The following is a 22,612-nucleotide window of genomic DNA, read 5'->3' as shown; positions in this document are numbered from 1 at the left end:
TTTGCATGATGAAAAATTATACAATTTTCCAATTTACTTTCTGTTTTATTTCCTCACAAATTTCTTGATTTCGGCTTTTGTCATTCTATAGGAACCCTCTATGTTTACTTACAGTGAACAGAAGTCTAACCATGGTAACACAGGTGTACAGTTTGTTAATATGAGAGAGTAATCAGAGCTGTGTGATATATCGAGCCGTGCACGTGTGACCATGGTCAGATCTCTATCCACTGAAAGTAAACATAGAAGATTTCTAGAGAAGGACAGCAAGCGGAGATCTAGAAAACCCTGAGGTATTGATACAGAATGTAAAAAAAAATGTATACATTAAAAATTGTATAACTGTTATTTAAGCTGTAAACAAAAAAATTGTCTTCACATCCATGGGTCCTTCATCTTCCATCATCTCTTCCAGATCCCTACCAGGCAGGTATTCCATCACAAGGAGTTCATTGTTTTAAGTCTTGAATTCAGCGTACACTTGGTAGAGGAATTGCTTCCCAGATTGCAGCTGCACACTCTTTTCTCTCAGGAGTGACACGTTCAGTTTTGTTTTGGCAATGACCGTTATTGGCAATGACCGTTAAATGACAAGGTTGGCTTGTCACTTTTGTTGGTTCCTAAGAATATGCAAGTTCTGAACAAGTTATTAGTGGATGTTGAAGCTTAAAGGTCCACAGGGAGTGATGCTGGTGGATGACACAGCTGCTCTCTTCTGATAAGGCATTATTTTTTTTTTTTGGCCAGCTCCTCCTCATCTTTAGTTTTTTTTCTTTCTTCCCTGTTTTTTCAGGCTGCGCAGTGTCTGCTGTGCCTGGGCCATACAGGGCTCTACAGCTGGTTGTATGAAAATCTTAGTATTTTATTTGACATTTTTTGAGTTGTTGTGGTCTTTATTGGATTTTGTTGCTTCCCCTTTTTGAATCTCTATTTCACTCTCTATCTTATTTTTCACATCACCCGAATTTCCATTACAAGGGTTTGAAATCTTCCCCCGCACAGGGTATATTAGATTAATGGGGGCTGGTCAGTGGTGATGGCATATATAGTATGATCTATGGGGGTTGTACATTGTGACCAATGTGAGAGGTATTTTTCATTTCGGAGCATACTGGGGACATAGTTGTTATCCAAGGAACATTATTCTGTAAGTTGATGCATTATTTTTAGGGGCAGAGTGTGAAGATGGGGTACAAGGAGCTGAAGACAACTCAAATAAATTTCTTCAAGTTTAAAGGACATCTACCATCAGATAACATCCCGTCCCATCCCGACCAGTAATAAACTTCTTTTTTCATGTTTTAGAATGACAAAGTTTTCTACAAAACATAGCTTTATACACTATGGAAATGTGCCTGAGGTGCTCTGTTGAGAGTCTCATGGCTCCACTGATTAATTTATGCACGCCCGATGCAATGATGAGAGGGTCATACCTCTGCTATTCTTGCGCTATGCATGATCATAGCATTATCTCACTACATTCTGCTATGATCGTTCACAGTGCGAGAATAGCAGAGTTATAGCCGATGGAGCTATTTTTCTAGGATACCCTGTCATTCTAAAACATGAAAAAAGAAGGTTATTACTGTTAGTGATGGGAGGAGGAGGTGAGTATAAACATATACCATTAGGTTAGCTGATGGTAGATGTCATATAAGTGCTGTGAGTAATTTGTCATGCAGTTCTGGAACTGGTGGAGAACATTGTCACCAGATAGTTGCTAGATGCCACTTCTGCATGTGTTTGATCCATCCGGCAGTCACTGACAGTTCATGTATCGAGGCCATGTGACAGGAGTCAAGCTCTAAGTATAGGAATGAAAAATGATGATAAAACTGACACTGAAATGCCACCAAAAAGGGAACTTATTCCATACAGATTTATTTATTTCACATGATCTCCATAATAAATGTATATACAAATACAATAACCTTTTGTCTTTGTGGCACCAGACAGGAAAACTTTTCTCATGTATCTTTTTTCATCTCAATCATAGGATATAAAAATAATCAGAGAAGAAAGTTAAACCTAAAATAAAATAGTAACATATTTCCGCTCATGTCATGCATGATAGTCTAGGTTAAAGTGGATATCTCCTTGACTGTATGCCATATGTCCATGAAGAGCACAAGAACATCATAGAAAGAATGACACTCGCAGAAAAGCCATTTTGACAGTCACTTGACCACCTATTTTTTTAGATGACCTTCTATATTAGGAGTCTCCTTTTAACTCTTTTTTTTAAATACCGGTAAAGATAAATTTTTTAAAAAGTATAATATTTTAAAAAAATAAATTAATTTATTAACCCTTTAGTGCAGAAGCTCATTTAAGCTTTCGGATGTCCACTTCATGGGTCTGGAATTGGTGGGTTTTTGGTGATGATCGACATTGACTCTGAAATCAAAAACATATGCACTAAAAATATCAGTGATGCAGCTGTATTCTGTTATGGGCATAGTATTATACCAATCTACATCTAAAGGAGACATTGAGGGGTACATGATTAATAGAATATGCCTACATTTACATGACTGGGTGTCTATGTGAAAACTGACCCCCACATGATTGAACTAATGGTCCCCAACAGACTTTAAGTGGTTAAAATCAACCAATTAGGACCTGAAGCATAAATTTAGCAAAAGATCAACCAATGTATATCTTTTTTTTGTTAATTAATTGGATTTCACATTAATGTGAAAGCATTAAGCAATGAAAATAAATCTCATCTGGCCGTCCTTCTATAAAAAGCTTCTATGTTCACTTCCATTTGACAGAAATCTGTCCCTGGTCATGTGATGTCACACAGATGCACGACTCATTATATCCCTGGTCATGTGATGTCACACAGGTGCACTGTTTTTTTACTCTCTGTGATATAATGAGCCGTGCATCTGTATGACATCACATGATCAGGGACAGGTTCCGATTCACTGGAAGTAAACAATGAAGTGTCTCATAGAATGACAGCAAGCAGAGATCTAGATAACAGAGAGGAATTGATACAGAAAGTATATTAGAAAATTATATAACTTTTCATAATAAAGGAAATAACATTGATAACATTTGCTGAAACAGGACAACCCTTTAAACGATTATAAACTTTTGTGCATTCCTGTGAGAAGTTAGAAAAAACAGGGCATTATAACCATGTAAGATAATTTATGATTTTAGAAAATTATAATATAATTAATTATTTCTTGAGAAAACAAAAAGCAGGATGTTTAAGAGAAATCATTAAAAAAATACTGGACATACTGGAATACAATTTAATTAAAAATAAAAAAGCAAGAGGAACTGGAAACTTTTAAAGAAAATACATTGCTCTAAATCCCTTAACAAAGAAAGGCTGATTTGGAGACATATCAAGAGAAAACTGGACATTCTAGATAAACTCAGCTACAAGGCATTTTAGGGAAAGCTTATGTTATCAGAAATTAGTAACATATAAGCATACGCAGAACATACCAGACATCTAAACTCCCTAAAACAGTATATAATTATATACAATTCCCACTAGAGGGTGAAAACTGGTATAATCAATGGGGGCCCACATAAGGCTTTATATAATGAATCCATAGGGGCAGAGGGGGGGGGGGGTTATATAAAATAACCACGAGGAGGCTGATAAACTAGGGAATATTTTACGGAACAGGAGACTGTCTTAATTTCCGAATTTTTAGTGCCACCACATGATTTCCCTGTAATGGGGCCAACTGAGGCTCTGTCGCCCAGGGGCCTACTTAAACCTGGAACCGAGCCTGATAATCACCCTCTAAACACCCTCACTTTCCAAAAAAACGTCAGTGGTGGTCCATGGTAGACAATATATTTATAAATATCACACAATATCCCATGGATATCAGTACCAAAGCTCCTGTCTGGACCCAATATTACTATTTTCAGAATAGCAGCATAGGAAGTGGTCCCGCCCTGTGGGCTGTGGTTTTTTCTCCCGTTCTTACACCTTGCCCATATGGGTTCATATAGGATTTTCGGAACGTTGTTTTACTTTGTCTTATATACCTTGGATTGCACTTTCACTTTGTCTGACGATAGCAATATTGGCTTCAGACAATGATTTGATAGGTTGCTGTGCAGATCCCATATTGTCTATAGGGAAAAATATAGATTCCACGAGGGTTGACCCTGTGGCGTAGTTTGAAAGTGATGGGCCCCAGTGCAAAGTTTGTGCCAGGCCCCAAATATAATGTATGGTTTATAGTACTAGTCTTCTCATAAAGGAAAATGACACCTTATGGGCCCCCTGAGTCTCTTGAGCCCGATTGGTCCCTTCAAGTGAATGGAACAAGTTAGTGCCATCATTTTTGAACTTCCATTTATTTTGTGGATCAGAAAAAAATGAAGACATATGGATGACACATGAATAACTTTTTCAGACTCTCAGCAACAGCATTGCAGCAATACTTTACACACCGATGACACTCATACCAAAATAAGGGACCACATATACAATGTTTCTGGCCCAAGAACTATGTACATTCATGTGCAGGTAGCCTTAGGCCTCATTCAGACAAGCAATGGGGACTGATATCCGGCTGCCCCATTTGTGGACTGATATTGGCCCCCATTGACGCTTTTGACAGCCAGTCATGATGCGATGAGCATGTAGGACATGTCCTATATTTTGCTGTGTTAAGGTCCCGGACGTTCGCTTTTCTATGAAGAGGGGAGGGGTGACTTGCTCTCTCCTGCGCAAGGCTGTGTGCCTAGTCAACCATACGCTAGTCTGAATGTACCCTTAGGCAGTTTCTATCTAACTGCCTCAGGTCGCATGCAGTACAGTTCTTTTACTCTATTGTACAATCATTGTCATAAAGAATCATGTATAAACTTACTTTGTCTGTTATATGTAATGTCATGAGGTTTTTCATGGATCACATCCGCTATCCTAGAAGGCAAGGCAAAGAGATAAAGAAAAAGTTAAAGGAAAATATTTTAGGCCTAATAGATATACAGTCCTAAATGACCCTAGTGTGGTTATTAATCATCAGATGATCCCAAACAATTATTTTGTATGGTGGATGATTGACTTTGGATCATAGAACCACAGGTTTATGCACTTGATATCATTTAAGGTCTCTTTCCCACAAGTGATTAATCCATCAAACTCGGATTGTGAGCTTGCTGGACACGGATGCTCAGAAACATGTTGAGTTCAGTTCCGGTTTCTGGATGTTCCACCAAGCTCACTATGCAAGTTTGATGCATCAAACTTGCTTGAGGGCAAAAGGCCTATGCACAATTCGGAAGTTGCAGAAAGCATGCATTAGAAGTGAAGTATGACTGGAAATTCTGAGAAATAAAGCTATGTATTGCGAAAGGTGTATGGATTTACTTGAGGAACAACTTGAACTATGATTACAGTGATGGAAATACCCCTTAAAGGACACCTGTCATCAGGTCTCTGTCACTATTTCTGTCACCACTACCTGTTTGAGCAGCTCACAAGGATCCTGTTAGGATAGGGTACACACAAGACAGGGGAAGGTGAGCCCTGAGCTTACCCCAACCTCTGTCCCTTCCTATAGCCCCCCCACGCTAAACCGTGGGGCGACTACTTGAAGACTCGGAATATACTGAGTAAGTGTGGATAAGGGCAAACACAAACAGACTGACAAACATAGAACATGAAAGAATAGTAAACAAGCCGGAGTCACAACTAGAGGGAACGTCAAAGGCAGAATCAGTAAGCAAGAGTCAAAGTCCAAAAACTAGCCGAGTAAACAACAATATAGATACAGATACTGAGCAATACAAACGAGCAGCAACCAGGGAGAAAGGGATTTTCAAACACTGGCACTGGGAACTAGTGAAGCTGCAATTTATGCAGCCAGAACTCCACCTCCAGAATCTGATAGGAGCTGGACAGTACCTGGGAATTAACCCCTCACGGTGCAGAATAACCAGGCACCCAGCAGAGGTTCAAAGTCCCAGCCCCTCCTAGACAGCGCGAGATCTTAGCAGCCGCTGCCCAGGACGAGAGGTGGAGTTTGCGCGGATACGCGCCGGGGTACGGAGAACGCTGCTGGCACCACCAGAAGAACCAGAAGTCCCAGCAATCTCCCTAGCGAACCTGACAGTACCCCCCCCCTGACGGGGGGCCTTCGGACCCCTAGATCTTAAAGATGGCTTCTGAGGGTTGGCCTGATGAAACAACCTGAGCAACCGTGGAGCATGAACATCTCTAGCCGGAACCCAAGACCTATCCTCAGGACCAAAACCCTTCCAATGGACCAGGTACTGCAGGGAGTTACCTACCCATCTGGAATTCACCACTTTTTCCACTTCAAATTCCAGATTCCCCTCCACAATAGATGGAGAAGGAGGGTCAGGAAGAGGCAACACAGGCTCCACATAGCGCTTAAGAAGACTTTTATGGAAGGTGTTATGAACCCGCCACCCCGCTGGAAGTGTAATCTTAAAGGAAACCGGGTTAACCATATGAGTGACAACAAACGGACCCACAAACCTGGGCGCAAACTTCAAAGAGGGGACCTTCAATTTAAGGTTTTTCGTGGATAACCACACTTTATCCCCCACCACAAACGTACCAGAGTTAGTGAGCCTTCTTTCAGTCTGTTGGACCATAGAATCTTGTGCCCTCCGAATACTCTCCCGAACTTGTGACCAGAGCGAGCGTAACTTGGATGCAATAGCTTCCGCTCGAGGAATGTTAGAGACAGGCACAGATGAAAAAGAGAAACGAGGATGAAAACCATAATTGCAGAAAAACGGAGATACCTGTGTGGACGAACTACAGTGGTTATTAATAGCAAATTCTGCCAACGGAAGGAATTTCACCCACTGGTCCTGACTGTCCGAGACAAAGAGTCGCAGATATTGAATCATCTCCTGATTCATTCTCTCGGACTGACCATTAGACTCAGGATGAAACGCAGAGGAGAACGACAGATTAACTTCCAGTCTAGAACAGAATGCTCGCCAAAATTTGGAAACAAATTGTACGCCCCTATCAGACACAATATCATCTGGTATACCATGGAGGCGTACAATATTCTGTATAAACAAATCAGCCAATTCTTCAGCTGAGGGTAACTTTTTTAATGGAACAAAGTGTCCCATCTTGGAGAAACGGTCCACTACCACCCAAATCACTGTATAGCCTTGAGATGCTGGCAGATCAGTGACAAAATCCATTGACACTTTAGACCATGGCCTGGTGGGAACTGGAAGCGGAAGAAGAGGCCCCTCAGGACGTCTCCTGGGAGTCTTTCCTCGCGCACAGACCTGACAGGCTTGGACAAATGTGTGCACATCTTTAGTCATGTGAGGCCACCAGTAACTTCTCTTTACGAGATCCAAGGTACTCCGCTTACCCGGATGACCTGCCAATACTGAGCAATGCGTCTCCTCCAACACTCTCAAACGACAAGAAATAGGAACAAACAATTTGCCTTCCGGAAGGTCTTTGGGTGCAGATTTTTGTCCTGCTAAAATTTGAGAGGAGAGGTGGGAGGAGACAGCTGCCAACACAACACCTGGAGACAAAATATTACAGTCCGTAGTCGCTGGAAGCTCAGGAGTCCCAAAGCTACGGGACAAGGCATCAGCCTTCACATTTTTTGACCCAGGTCGGTAGGTGACCACAAAATTAAAGCGAGAGAAAAACAAGGCCCACCTAGCCTGACGTGAGTTCAAACGCTTAGCAGTATCCAAATATACTAAGTTCTTATGATCTGTGAGCACAGTTATCGGATGAAGAGCTCCCTCCAAAAAGTGTCGCCAGACTTCAAATGCCCACTTAATGGCAAGGAGCTCTCGATTACCAATATCATAATTCCTCTCACAAGAGGAAAACTTTCTAGAGAAATATGCACAGGGCCTCAGTCTGGTGAGAGTGGAGGACCCCTGAGACAACACTGCACCTACTCCTACCTCGGAGGCATCAACTTCCACAACAAACGGTAGAGAGAGGTCAGGTTGAACCAAAACTGGGGCTGACGAGAATGCCGCTTTTAAAGTTTCAAACGCTGAGCAAGCGGCAGGGGACCAGTTGTTTGGATCAGCACCCTTACGGGTTAGATCCGTGAGGGGTTTGGCGATCACAGAAAAGTTCTTTATAAAGTTCCGATAATAGTTAGCGAAACCTAAAAATCGTTGAAGGGCCTTAAGATTTGTAGGCCGAACCCAGTCCGTGAGCGCCTGAACCTTACTCGGATCCATCTGTACATCAGAGGGAGTCACAACATAACCTAAGAAGGAAACCTTCTGGACGCAAAAAACACACTTTTCCAGCTTAGCGAAGAGGTGGTTTTTGCGCAACCTGGTAAGTACTTGGCGGAGATGTTGCTGGTGAGAAACCATATCAGGAGAAAAAATCAAAATATCGTCTAGATACACCACCATAAACACACCGATGTAATCATGAAAGATGGAGTTCATAAAACCTTGAAAAACCGCTGGGGCATTACTCAAACCAAAAGGCATAACCAGGTATTCAAAGTGCCCCAAAGGTGTATTAAATGCGGTTTTCCACTCATCCCCTTCTCGGACCCGAATCAGGTTATAAGCCCCTCTGAGATCTAATTTAGAGAAAACTTGGGCCCCAGAAACCTGATTTAAGAGATCCGGGATCAAGGGGAGGGGACCAGAGTTTTTTACCGTTATCTTATTTAATTCTCGATAATCAATACACGGCCGTAAACCACCATCTTTTTTCTCAACAAAAAAGAACCCGGCCCCAGTGGGCGACTCAGAGGGACGAATATGTCCGATTGCCAAACTCTCCTCAATATAGCTCTTTAGTGCCTCCCGTTCTGGCACCGACAAGTTATATATACGACCCTTAGGCAATCTAGCATCGGAAAGAAGGTCAATTTTACAATCAAACTCCCTGTGAGGAGGAAGGACTTGGGACAAGGGTTTAGAAAACACATCTGAGTAGTCAGAGAGAAAACCTGGAAGACTCTGATCTTCCGTCACTACTGTACATAGTGAAACTCTGGTCAGGTGTTCCTTACAGAGAGGACCCCAATGAACCAGCTCCAGAGTTTCCCAATTAATTACCGGATTATGGATCCGGAGCCAGGGTAGACCAAGAATGACATTTTCAGACAGGTTTTCCATAACTAGAAAAGAACACCATTCTTCATGCATAGCTCCCACCATAAGCTTCATCTGCGGGGTTCGGAATTTGATCAACCCTGCCTGTAGAGGGGTCAAATCCGCACCCGACATCTGGATAGGAGTGGACAATGGAATCAATGACATGCCAAACTGAGAGACAAAATTATAATCGATTAAATTAGTCGCAGCACCTGAATCCAAAAAGGCGCGACCAGTGCAGGAAACAGACTGAAACTTAACCGTACAAGGTAAATACATTCTAGCCACAATAGGGAGTACCTGAGCTCCTAAGCAGTCCCCCCGACTACTGCTTAGGAGCGGAAGTTTTCCTGCTGCTGCCTCTTGGAACAGGTGTTGATCTGATGATCAGGACTTCCACAGTAGAAACAAAGATGGCGTCTCACTCGACGTTGCTTCCGCTGTGCAGGAGAGATGCTATCCAGCTCCATGGATTCCAATTCTGGACTACCCGGAGACGGACTGGCCGCTGGCTGACAGTCCGAGGACACCCGAGGTGATCGCCTGGATCTTAGGCGACGATCAACTCGGATGACCAGAGTCATAGCATCATCTAATGTCTGAGGCTCGGCATAAGCTAAGACTAAGTCCTGTACTCGGTCTGACAGTCCGGACATAAATTGGTCTTTTAGGGCGCAGTCATTCCATTGCGAGTCAGTCACATACTGTCTGAACTGGGCACAATACTCTTCTGCTGTCCGTTTTCCCTGACACAGAGATCTAAGGTGGGAAACAGCAAGTGCTCGGCGGTCAGGTTCGTCATAAATCTGGCCTAAAGCAGAAAAAAAAGCGTCAAGAGAAGAACGGGATGGAGAGTCAGGTGGGAGAGAAAAAGCCCAATTTTGCGGATCCCCACGCAACAGGGAAATTACCACGCCCACCCTTTGAATCTCTGTGCCCGATGAACGAGGGCGTAAAGAAAAGTAAAGATTACAGCCCTCCCGAAATGAAAAAAAATGCTTACGGTCACCAAAAAACACGTCAGGGAGAGGAACCTTAGGTTCAGGTATGGGTGGCAATGGATCCTGCGGTGATGTCTGCCGTGGAACCTGCATAGATTCCTGAATTTGGAGACGGGAAGCTAGATCCTGAACAAACTGAGTTAGGGTCTGGACCTGAGCGACCACAGCTGACAAAGGCTCCATGGAAGGAGAGAATGTAGCAGGTCGGATACAGGATGCAGACCTATGTTAGGCCAGTGTTTCTGTTGGGATAGGGTACACACAAGACAGGGGAAGGTGAGCCCTGAGCTTACCCCAACCTCTGTCCCTTCCTATAGCCCCCCCACGCTAAACCGTGGGGCGACTACTTGAAGACTCGGAATATACTGAGTAAGTGTGGATAAGGGCAAACACAAACAGACTGACAAACATAGAACATGAAAGAATAGTAAACAAGCCGGAGTCACAACTAGAGGGAACGTCAAAGGCAGAATCAGTAAGCAAGAGTCAAAGTCCAAAAACTAGCCGAGTAAACAACAATATAGATACAGATACTGAGCAATACAAACGAGCAGCAACCAGGGAGAAAGGGATTTTCAAACACTGGCACTGGGAACTAGTGAAGCTGCAATTTATGCAGCCAGAACTCCACCTCCAGAATCTGATAGGAGCTGGACAGTACCTGGGAATTAACCCCTCACGGTGCAGAATAACCAGGCACCCAGCAGAGGTTCAAAGTCCCAGCCCCTCCTAGACAGCGCGAGATCTTAGCAGCCGCTGCCCAGGACGAGAGGTGGAGTTTGCGCGGATACGCGCCGGGGTACGGAGAACGCTGCTGGCACCACCAGAAGAACCAGAAGTCCCAGCAATCTCCCTAGCGAACCTGACAGATCCCATCCCAGCCTTTATCTATTCAATTCATACATTAATCATTATAAAATCATCTTGTCTTTATTATGTAAATGAGGCTGGTCACATGGTCAGAGGCAGTGATGTCACCCATGTTACCTCTCCCCTCTCCTCCCCCTGCTCATGTCTGTGTGTAATGTATAGTAAAGCATTGCTAGTGTGTGTGCTTTATCTGCTGACATGCTCTGTCCTCCTAATACACATGTGTGACACACAGACATCAGCTACACAAGTACCTGACATGTTCTGCTATAACATGGCAGATATATTATAGCTTGTGCCAAGTTATAACGAATTTCTATATGAAACAGAACCTGGCATTGAATTAATCTGGAGACTCTTAGAATATCCAATTTATTGTGCGCCAGAAAGGGTAAAATCATGATTGGCGCGCAATGCGCCCGGTCATGATAAGTCTATACCCCCATATGGACCTAATTACAAATCTTAATATTTTGTCCTACCCAGGTCTAATGGTAAATTAGGTTAGGTATAATATATCTAAAGTTTTTTGAATATATGAGTATATGTGTTAGGAGATGACACTCTCTGGTGGAGCCAAAGTAAATCAAACAAAGTGAATGTTTAGGTGAAGGTTACATTTCTTTTTAATTAAGATGAATAAAGTAAATAAAAATGCTAAATTAAAGACTTAAGTGGCTTTATTCATATGTAAATCAATCTTAAGCCAAATCTTACCTGTTCTCCTCCTCATCCATCAGTAGAGCATATGTTCGGATTTCCATTTCAAGGAGATCTTTCAAGTAACACAATAACCTACTGTCACATGCCAAACTATCTGCTTCAGCTTTAAGCTTAGCCAGTTCATTTTCTTTCTTCACGACTGTTTCCTGGATATTCTGCAGTTGAACGTCATAACCAGATATAGTTTCATGCAATGCTGCCTCCTGAGCAGAGTTCTACTAGAACATAAAAAGAAATTATAACGGGGTCTAATCTGGGGACTACAAAGTTACTTCAGGCCACATAAACTTTAACAATAATGATGGCAGAGGGTTCCACATTCTCACTACTCTTAGTAAAGAAACCCTGTCTACGACGATGGTGAAACCTTCCTTCCTCTTGGGATAGTTAATGCCTCCTTGAGTATTTAAAGATTTTTACTTTTTTGTCACATTATCACCTTCTTAATCCTTTATGCACTTTCTTTATATGTGCTACTGTTATTCAGGACAGAAGACCAGCTTTATTATGATCCCCAACTCTATGGACAACTACTTACCAAGCTTTGAAGAACTTCTCGCTCCACTTCCAGCTCTTGCACAGTCTTTCTTAACTTGAACAACTGTCTTTTGTGTCTCACAAGAGACTCAGGCTCTAAATTTGTCTGAATATTCCGACCCTTGGTTTCCAGAATCTTTAGAGAAGCAAAAAAATAAATTAGCCATTACTTTCTTTACAGATACAGTGAGGACAGGAACACTTTTCACTTTTTACAGAATCAGGAATATGTTGGCACTACCACATATCTCTACTATTCAATAGCCAGTCCATCCAAAGATGCCAGTTCTGACAATGGCATAGCATGTATACAACCATGTAGAGCGCATGCAAATACCAATGTTCTGCTATGGATATGATTTTATTTTCTAGTGAAGTTATTCAAGGAGTTAATCTTCCAACAACCCTGGGGAGAGAACATGTCTTCAATGACTGTGAAGAAACTCATATTGTAAATTAAACAAATTGTCAATGGTAAGCGAGCAGGTGCACTCCTGGTTAAGAAACAGAGTCTTAGGAAAAAAGGGAATAACCTTCTTTTATAATTGTCTGTGAAACAAAAACTCAATGTCAATGTTAGCTTGGGAAAAGGACCTTGACTCCACATACTGGACTACCCAATGGCAACAAACCTTAACACATTTCGCAGCATTCCCAACATAGAGGCAATAATCAAAACCCACATGAGGTGGTATTTCACGCCTGCTAGATTAAGTAAAATATTTCCTTCTACCCCTTCCCCCCCGGGATGCTGGCGCATCTGTGGACAAAAAGGCACTTTATTACATACCCTTTGGTCGTGCCCTAAGATTCAACTTAATCAGGATTCTTGGCATAAATATATCTCCCTCCCCCGCAACCGCACTGCTCTTAATGGACTTAAAGGAAACCCCAGCTAGAGATAGGATAATAGCGGCCCACATTCTACTCGCCTCCAAAATGGTACTCACAAGACATTGGAAGAAACCAGCATGCCCAGAACTAGGAGAGGTGACCACCCAAGTGAATAGGATTTGTGGATATGAAAAGGCTATAGCTACCCAAACAAACAAAATAAAAATATTCCAACTCCAATGGGACAAGTGGACACAAAGTCCATATTATCAAGAATGAGGTACAGCATGTAATTGTTTTCTTTTCTCTTTAGGCCTTGTTGCTTGTTTACGTGTTTGAAACTGTTAACTGTCTAATTAAGTTATGGTTTAAGTCAAATGTGGCCCTTTGGGTCATGTACCTTGTATGTTAATACCTTTGTTATGGTATGAAAATTCAATAAAAATTGTTAAAAAAAAAGAAAAAAAAAACTCATATTGTACTTCTTTTTGTCTACCATCATGTAAAGTAGATGCATATATATCTCTAATATGATATGTTACTTACTCTTTATGCCACCACTATCAGGAACCCTAATAGCAGGATATAGGATTAAAGCTGAACCAGTATATCTATTCCAGAAGGAACAGATTCCCAACTGTAGATAGTGCTGTTTCGACCTGGTTGCTTCTCTTCAGTACAGTGTAGGGAACTAGTTTAGCTGAGTAAGAGGCTTGTGACTAGAATTTTAGAAACTGTGGGTATCTGTGGTATTCTTTATTCATGTCAATGCATTCTAATTTTCTGAGATCAATACCTTTAGAGTGGCACACAGATTTTAGTGTGCAATCCACAAAAGCTCCATGGAAGCGGGTCAGTGCTGAGACCCCCTCAGATCGAGAGGACAAGAGGTCTGACTGACCCCTCGCCGCTCCTCAGACCGTTCTGCTCTATTAATCTCTATTAACCTATATTAGACCCCCACTGATCAGGAAGTTAGGCCCTATCCCTTGGATAGGGCCTAACTTGCCTTTGTGGGAAAACCCCTTTAACCCTTGGTAACCCTTTGATACACCATAGATCTTGTATCTGCAGCTTCTTGCAGAATAAAACAGAGAAGCCACATTTATTAAAATGTTTGCGCCAGTTTTCTTTCTTACTTTGCACTCAAAAGAACGTGCAAACTGTTTGCACATGTAACTTTTAAGTGTCTGCCCCAGTTTTGTATTGCGGCTCCACTGTGCCACAAACTTCTGCAACTAAAGGGGCATTCAGGTGCTGATTCGGACCATGCTTCACATTTATTACTGTACAGAATTGTGTTGCACAATCAATGTTAAAGGTGCACCAAAAAAAGTTTGTGCACACTTCTGGAGCAGTGCACAAAGTGCCAGATTAATGAAGACCGTGCCCCATTATTCAATATTCAGACGTAACCTGCACATTAGTGAGGCAAAATGCACATAGTGCAGTTTGCACAACTTTTGATAAATGTGGGCCATAATGTCAAACTGTTAAATGTGGAAATGTATAATGGTTATAAGACACAATAACAAAATGACCTAAATGGGGATAGACATTGTGAAGGAGATCTATTACACTGCCCAAAAATAATTGTCTTTGTTGGTCACAGCAGTCACCAGTTACAGTATAGATTTCTCAGGATAAGAATATAATTATGGTTTAATGCAGTTGTCCCCAACCTTTTTTTGCTCAGGGACAAGCTGTGAGAATATATTTTATTCAGTGACTGATGGGTTGGGGGATGGGGTCTGCTGTCTAGCCAAAAACGTATGTTTGCGCACCCCATCCTAACTCCTTGTTCACCCTGCTTATATTGTCCCATTTCCTTAAGAAGCAACCACCGCTAATGTGATCCCCTTTTCTTAATGATACCTCCCCTGCTTCCATTGCCCCCTTTCCTGTTGCATGCCCCCTCTCCAAAGTCCCCTTTGCCATAGTTGTCCATCCCCTTATGTCCAATGTCCCCTTTCCTGCAGTAATCCTGCTTCCTTCAAAGTCCCCTTTTCTGTAGCTGCCCTCCTCCTCCAATGCTCCCTTTCCTGTAGCTCCCCCCTCCTCCAGTTTCCCCTTTCCTGTATCTTCCCTTTCCCCTCCAATGTCCCCTTTCCTGCAGCATGCCCCCATCCTCCAATGACCCCTTTTTTGCAGCATGCCCCCTCTTCCTGAATACCCCCTTTCCTGCAGCATGCCCCCTACCTCAATGTCCTCTTTCCTGGCCGAACTAAAAAAAAATCCAATACTCACCTTCCCCCTTCCCCTTCAGCTGTCTTTTCTACTTCCACTTATCTTCGCGTTAATACACAGCTCTATTGTTGTGAATCACGTTGTGATTACATCATCGTGCACACCAGCAATAGAGCGAAGAGTAAAAGAAGAGTATTGGATTTTCCTTTCACAGAGTTCAGGCGCGGCCCGGGACCAGGTGCTCCACGGCCCTGTTTTGACCGCGGCCCGGTGGTTGGGGAACACTGGAACACCCAATTAAACGGAAGATAAGAAATCCAAGAAAAATTATGGCTAAACTGAAATTACTTCCTTAAAGGGCACTCCCAGACCCCCCTGGTAATTTTCATACTCATACTAAAGATACTCAGTCCTCATATTACCAGAGATAGATTAGGGTCTTGAATGAGGGACTCTGTCTCTATTAACAAAGGCCATTCAACAGTCTGATTGTCTACTGAAAACCCTATTAATATAATCATGGATCAATTTCTCTTACCTTATGTTCAAACCAAGCTTCATAAACCTTCTGGTGATGATTTGCTATTTCATTGTACTGTTTTCTTAATTTATCCAGGTCATTAGTAAGTTGCGTTGCTTCTGATGTGGTGACCTCAACATTAACGTGACACTTCAACTTTTGTTGTAGGAGATGTTCTCGCTCCTAAAGTTGTAAGACGAGTTACTAATTTAATGTCATGTGAGTTTATAGATTTATTATAACTTTTAACAGATTTTAAACAGGTTTTGAAAGCAGCAGCAAGCAGAAAGGTTGGACAGGTCACCGGAGGAATTTGTATGAAGGGGTCAAATGCAGGTAACATCATATAAAAGGATTACTTGGTGGATGGACCATGTATATCAAGTCCTGTCAATTAAAAAAATTAATGAAACCACTTTTACTAAAAAAAAAAAATAAATTGGAGGAGTAAATGCCATTCTTCTTGCTATTTTAAAGGTCTAGAACAATTTCCGCCCTTCATCATAGTGTCAGGCAGGTTAAAGGTGCCTAATTTTTCCAAAGCTCATTCATGTGCCTTGGGCTAATTCATCAACTCATTGTTTGCAGGTTCTGTTTAAAAGAAAGTTTTAGACTTAGGATATCCTTACGTTATCTGTAATCAGCCTGTGATCAAGGACCATGATCAACCTGATGCAATGAATTCCAGCAGTGTGGTCAAAGGCTCATGTGATAGTAGATATTGCAACTTGCAGTACCTCAATGTGGTCCTTCTTAAGGTTCTCCAGTTCCTTGCTTAAGATCTGTACCTCTGCCTCCAGACAACGATTCTGCATGTCCAAGTCACTACTGGATGCTTTTAGCTTTTTCACATCAGCTTCTATAATAAAGCGTGTGGCCAATTCGGCATCATACCTAATTGTGACATTAAAAGAAAATGAAAACCACATCTTAATATTAAAACACTTACTCTGGATAAAGAATGAACAAGCTTTATCTAGAACACATTAAATGCTGAGGAAATATATTAAAACCTGTATACCACACTGTGTAAACAGCTTCCATTAATAATTATGTAAATCAAAGTTTACCGACTACAAACAAATCATGTTTGTAGTCAGCTCCTGCTGCCATCCCACTGGACTGAAAACATGGGAATTGGAGACTCATTTCTATGAGGTCCAGTAGATGCATATGATTTCAATCATGATGGAAATCTACAATTTCAGTAAATCTGTGTGAATGTAATATTGATTTCAGTGTAGGTAAAAGCATAGGTAGCTGTCACTTCTGATTATGATAAATTATACACATTGGTTAGGGGGATGTTACAGATTTTGCACTGAGACCAGAAGCTTTGAGTTATACCTCATACCATTAACAATACTATTAATGAGAAAATTCTAAGTGACAAAGAGAACTATTGATTATTACCCAGCCTGGTCATGCAGAACAAGGGCCGCGTAGCACACAGCCAGAGATGTAACTGATGCCCTTGAGAAAAAGCTATGAGGAGACAATGAGCACTTACTTAGCTCTGAAGCCGTCTGCTGCTAATCTTGTGTTGTCGATGTTCAAGTAGAGCTCCGAGTTTGTCAGTTTCATGTCACTTATCTTGAAGAAACAAAAATAAAGACTTTTTGAGTTACACGTTTTATAAACCTATTGTTTCAAATTAAACCTTCTGAATATTGGACTACTTTACAAGCAGTAAAATACTTCTCACAGACCGGGAAAACCTTAAAGGTATATGATTGATTGTGACATTTTCAAAATATCTAAACTGACACATTGGTTGGACAGTAAAAGTCCCAATTATCCTCTGTCCTTTGCCAGAAAACCAGCAACAGTAAAGAGATGTACTAAATGCAAGGGTGTTCCATCTACTGTGACAATGAGAAACAACCCAACTTAAAGGGGGTTTTAATCATACACTGGCACTCATGCACCAGCGTATGATAGCCCTGTGCAGCGTTTATCATTACACCAGGTAATGCCCGCATCCTCGGCTGGCCGTGCCCCCCCCCCTTCACACTCCTTCATGCTCCACTGGCGAGAAGGTGGCTCAGTAACACATTCATAAAACCCTTGTTATTTCCCCTTCACCACTACCCTTAGTGTGCGGTCACACGGTGCGTTGTTGGAGAATTTTTGGTGTGTTTCTTAACACACACGTTTTTGTATGTTACCATGCCATTGGCTGGCTTTAATAAGTTTTTCTTAATTTCTGGTAATGTAACCAGACAAATGCATGGTAACATGTAAAAACACATGCTTTTTAAATGTGATTAAAAACGCACCGAGAACGCACTGTGTGACTGCAACCTTTTGTAGGCCCCCTAAATATGATCATTTTTATTAATATTATGGATTAAACTTTTATTATGTACCAGAAGCAGCTTTACCTATAACACAACCCATGCAATTGCTTGAGGCCTCATACAGTGGTCTCCTGGGCCGAGACCTAAAAAAAATTATATTACTTGGATGTACCATTTTTTGATTCACTAATGGGACCAATTTTTGTACCATACATTGAAAAAATATGATATGTGGCTGGGATGGGACTACATAAAAAAACAAACATTTACTTACCTCTGTAGGTGTAAGTAAATGTTGCACATGAATTCAGAATCTGGCCGGCGAAGTAGGCCAGCCAAGCCCATCTGTCCCCATATCTCTGCGCATGATACAGTGCTGGGATATTTGGACAGGTGGGCGTGACCAAGCGCAGTTTTCATGCCCAGCGTCACGGACCGGAGAGATAGCGCCCAGGACACCGGTAGGGACTGCTACGGTAAGTAAATGGTTTTTTAAAGCAGCCCCCTCCAAGCCACATATTTGTTTTCAGATATTGGGTAACCACTTTAACATTTTAATATGATAAACTGGGGAGCAATGATAGATTCACTGCTATGACAATTATAAGAGGTAACCCCAGTATAAACCAAACTGTAGCCAAAAGAAAAGTATTTTTACCACCGTTGTTCTAATAGCAGCATACAGGTCTGTATAATGTATGTGTCAGGATCTTTTCCCTGATATAGGTGTTGGTGGGAAATGGTGGAATATGTGAACAGCCACTAAGTCTATTCAGCTGGTACTAATATATTGTATAAGCATAAATTGGTGCCCTTGACTTGGTGGAGGAGGAGCCTGCAGTTCTGTAGCCGCCATAAAATCGAGTCTATCTTCATCTCCATGTTCTTCTTCATGTTTATACAACCCTTCCAGCCATGTCTATTAATGTATTACTACTGTAGGTATGGGAGCAAAAAGTCATTGGGGCACATTTACTTACCCATCCCTGCGCGATCCCCGATCCGGAATGTCCACCGGAATGCCCATCAGCCACAATTCATGAAGATGTGTATTTAAGTGCATGGCTTGCGACACAAATTGAATTGTTAAACCCATAGCCCAAATCCGCCGGAACGTTCAACGGACCGACCCCGGATTTGTGTCGCGTCAAAGTCGCATGTGACACAATCCCTGCCGCGATTCACGAAAAGTCGGGAAACCCAACGAAAATGCGGCCGCGGGACCCTTAGTAAATAAGCCCCATTGTTCACTGTCCAGACACCGTGTGAAATGACATACTGCCAGGGTTTGCCATTTCCATGTAGCTGAATATTGAGCATGAAAACATTACCTGTGTGCTCCGAATTCCCTCATATCATTACAATATATGCACAAATATTATATTTTGTTCTGCAGACAGTGTGCATTGCTAACTAGCATTATAATGTTTTTGGTGTATGGTAAAGTATATGATATAGTGTAAGTGAAACCAAAACATATTCTGTTGTTTTATGTCTACAGCTACTATGTGTCTCCATGGTAAAAGACAAGTAAGTCTGATCCTCCTCAAAGCATCTCCTCTCCCAAATCAACAATACATGTGATAAAATAGCAATAAGCAGTGGTTAAATGGGCAACACACTAGTGCTAAACATTGTTCCTTTGTAATGTTGTAGTTCTGGTTTGATAATAAGCAAGGGCTCCATCTACATGGAGTTTAAATGTGCCCTTGGGTTTGTATACTTTTGCTCCCAGATTGCAAATACTAACTGAGAGATAAATGGGTTCATATGAAACTGATCCTAGTGGGAATGCGTAGCACGTACAGTACATGGGATCTGTGTAAATCCCATCTACAATGCTGAACAATGCTGTAAATAGCCACCAGTGATATTGCAGTTTCATTCTATTTCTCTCCCACCACAGGTTCAGGACACATGGGAATAATTTCAGCTCATAATCCTCCAAGTCTTGTGTAAGATCACATATAGAAAAAGGATGGGATACAATTAAACTGAGCCCTTCTTTTCATGAGACACAATGGGGCACATTTACTAAGGGTCCGTCGGGTTTCCCAAATTTTTCCGTTTTGCGCTGAATTGCCTGTTTTTTTGGCGCACGCGATCGGATTGTGGTGCATCGGCGCCGGCTTTCATGCAACACAAATTGTGGGGCGCAGTCGTCGGACAACCCGACTGATTCAGTCAGATCGCGGAATTTAAAAATCAAATTGTGTCACAAGATCAGCACTCACATGCACCAGGAAGAAAAAAGTGAACTCCGGCGGACCTCAGCGGGGAAGCGACACATGCAGGAAATTGGACGCACGGTCTTATTGAATCACGGCAGCTCCAAATCCTCGTCAGGCATTCCGGATCGTTGGCGTCAATGGGACGGGCAAGTAACTGTGCCCCAATGGCTGCCTCGCTGGCATGCATGCCCTAGTTCAGTGCTAAACCACAGCTTTCAGAACAGCTGGCCTTATTGTTTAGAAGCCGCTCCGCACATCACACCTTGTAGTAATACAATGATATCTCTCATTAGCGGGAAGGCCCATGTGAACACTCATTGTGCACAGGAAAACACTATCATGAAGGTAATGTTGTCTTTTAATGAAACCTTATACATGCAATTGCTTTGATCTTCAATGTTGGAAAAATTGTTGACGCCATAAAACAAACATTATTTTTTCCTCCTCCGTGCTTTCCACGGTTACGGGATTCCTTTTAGATTGATACATAAAGTTAAAATCAAATAATCTGTAATACTATCCCATACTGATTTGTTCTTATTATACATCTATTCTTAATTTCCATTCACACACAATTGACTTTCACAGTTTTGCTCCTGGCTTTTGCAAACAAGCGATCATTTCTATTTTTTTCTCAGACGTGACCTAACAGCTTGACTCTAGACTTAAAAAGGTAATGCCATCTCAATAGGCAGTGGCAGCTAATCATGGCACCCTCATACACATGAATGGAGTGTGATGCCCAAATTCTATCCTCGTAATCTGGTCTCAATACATATGAACGCAAGATCTATTTCAGGACCTTTGAAGGCTCTCCAAAGGTCCTGAAACCACAGATTGAAAGCAGGCAGAAGAGACACATCCTCCATTCCCCCTGATGCTTGTTTAGAAAGTGATTCCAGAGTTGTAGGGGCTATAATATTCATGCAGCCCATGGCCCATGGCAGGCTTAATCCACCCCAGAGGAGGGACCTGTATCGATCATGGATTAAAAAAATATTTGTAAATGCTGTCAGTTTAAAGCTGTACCTCCCAGGCCCAAATGCATAAATGTTCTGCCTTTCCTTTGATATTCTTTCTAAACATTTGAAAAAAATGTGACTACTAAGTGTTACCATACCCCTTGCCTCTCCAAGGTATGAATAGAATGAGAGTCAGGAGCTGTAGAATTGTTAATACATGGAAAGATTTATCAGAGATTGTACATCAGTTTTCTGGCGTACAAGCCCTGAACTACTTGCAAACCTCACTATAGCCAGCAAGAGTTCAGTCCTCAGGAGTGAATGCTCGCAGGTTATAGCACAATTCTAGAAGAACTGTCCGCCACTGAAAGCTGAGGCCGGACCCTCCTGATGTATCTAGTATAGGGGGAGGGCGGAGCCTTCATCATATTTTGATAAATTCTCCCCAAGGACCCTTACTATGAAAGGCCAAAACTGTGGTTGAACCCCCTCCACATAAGCATACACAGCTCTTCCTTGTGAAGCTAAACACAGAAAAAAAAATTGCCAAAAATTGCCAGTCTTGAGAACTAGTAGTAATTCAAAAGTGTCCTCCACAAGGATGCATTGTATACATGCACAATAATGTGCATTACATATCATGTTTGAGAGAACATTCCTTAAAAGCAACCTGTCAGGGTGATTCGGGATACTAAACCACTCTCTATATTTTAGATATAGGGGCACATTTACTAAGGGTCCGCAGCCGCGAATCCGTCGGGTTTTTCCCGAATATTTCTGCTTTGCGCTGTATTTCACAGGATTGTGGCGCACGCGATCGAATTTTGGCGCAATCGCGCCGATTTTAACGCGACAGAAATCGGGGGGGGCGTGGCCGCCGGACAACCCGAAGGATTCGGAGAAATCGAAGAATTTAAAAAGCCATTTGTGTCGCAAGATCAAGCACTCACATACCCCAGAAAAAAGCAGGTGAACTCCGGCGGACCTCGGCGCAGCAGCGACACCTGGTGAATATCGGCGCACGGACCTTAGTGAATCCCGGCAGAACCCGAATCAGCGCCGGAGAACCCGTCGCTGGATCGCGACTGGACTGGGTAAGTAAATGTGCCCCATAGTCTTGGCTGGCTTCTAACTCTGAGAAACTGAGTCTCTTGTTCCCTATCATATTCCCTAGTTTCTAATTCCAAACAGCCCTTCATGGTTATTTTATATACAGACCCCTTCAGCCCCTATAGATTCATTAGATACTGCTTCCCTCATCCCTATGGATTCCTTATATACAGGTATGTCCAATGCTGACTCTGACCCAGTTCTTATTCTTAACTATAGATGCTGAGCCGCATTGCTTAATTGAAGC

This window comes from Engystomops pustulosus, chromosome 6, assembly GCF_040894005.1.
Source record: "Engystomops pustulosus chromosome 6, aEngPut4.maternal, whole genome shotgun sequence".
NCBI lineage: Eukaryota > Metazoa > Chordata > Amphibia > Anura > Leptodactylidae > Engystomops > Engystomops pustulosus.
Note: the sequence above shows the minus strand (reverse complement) of the source record.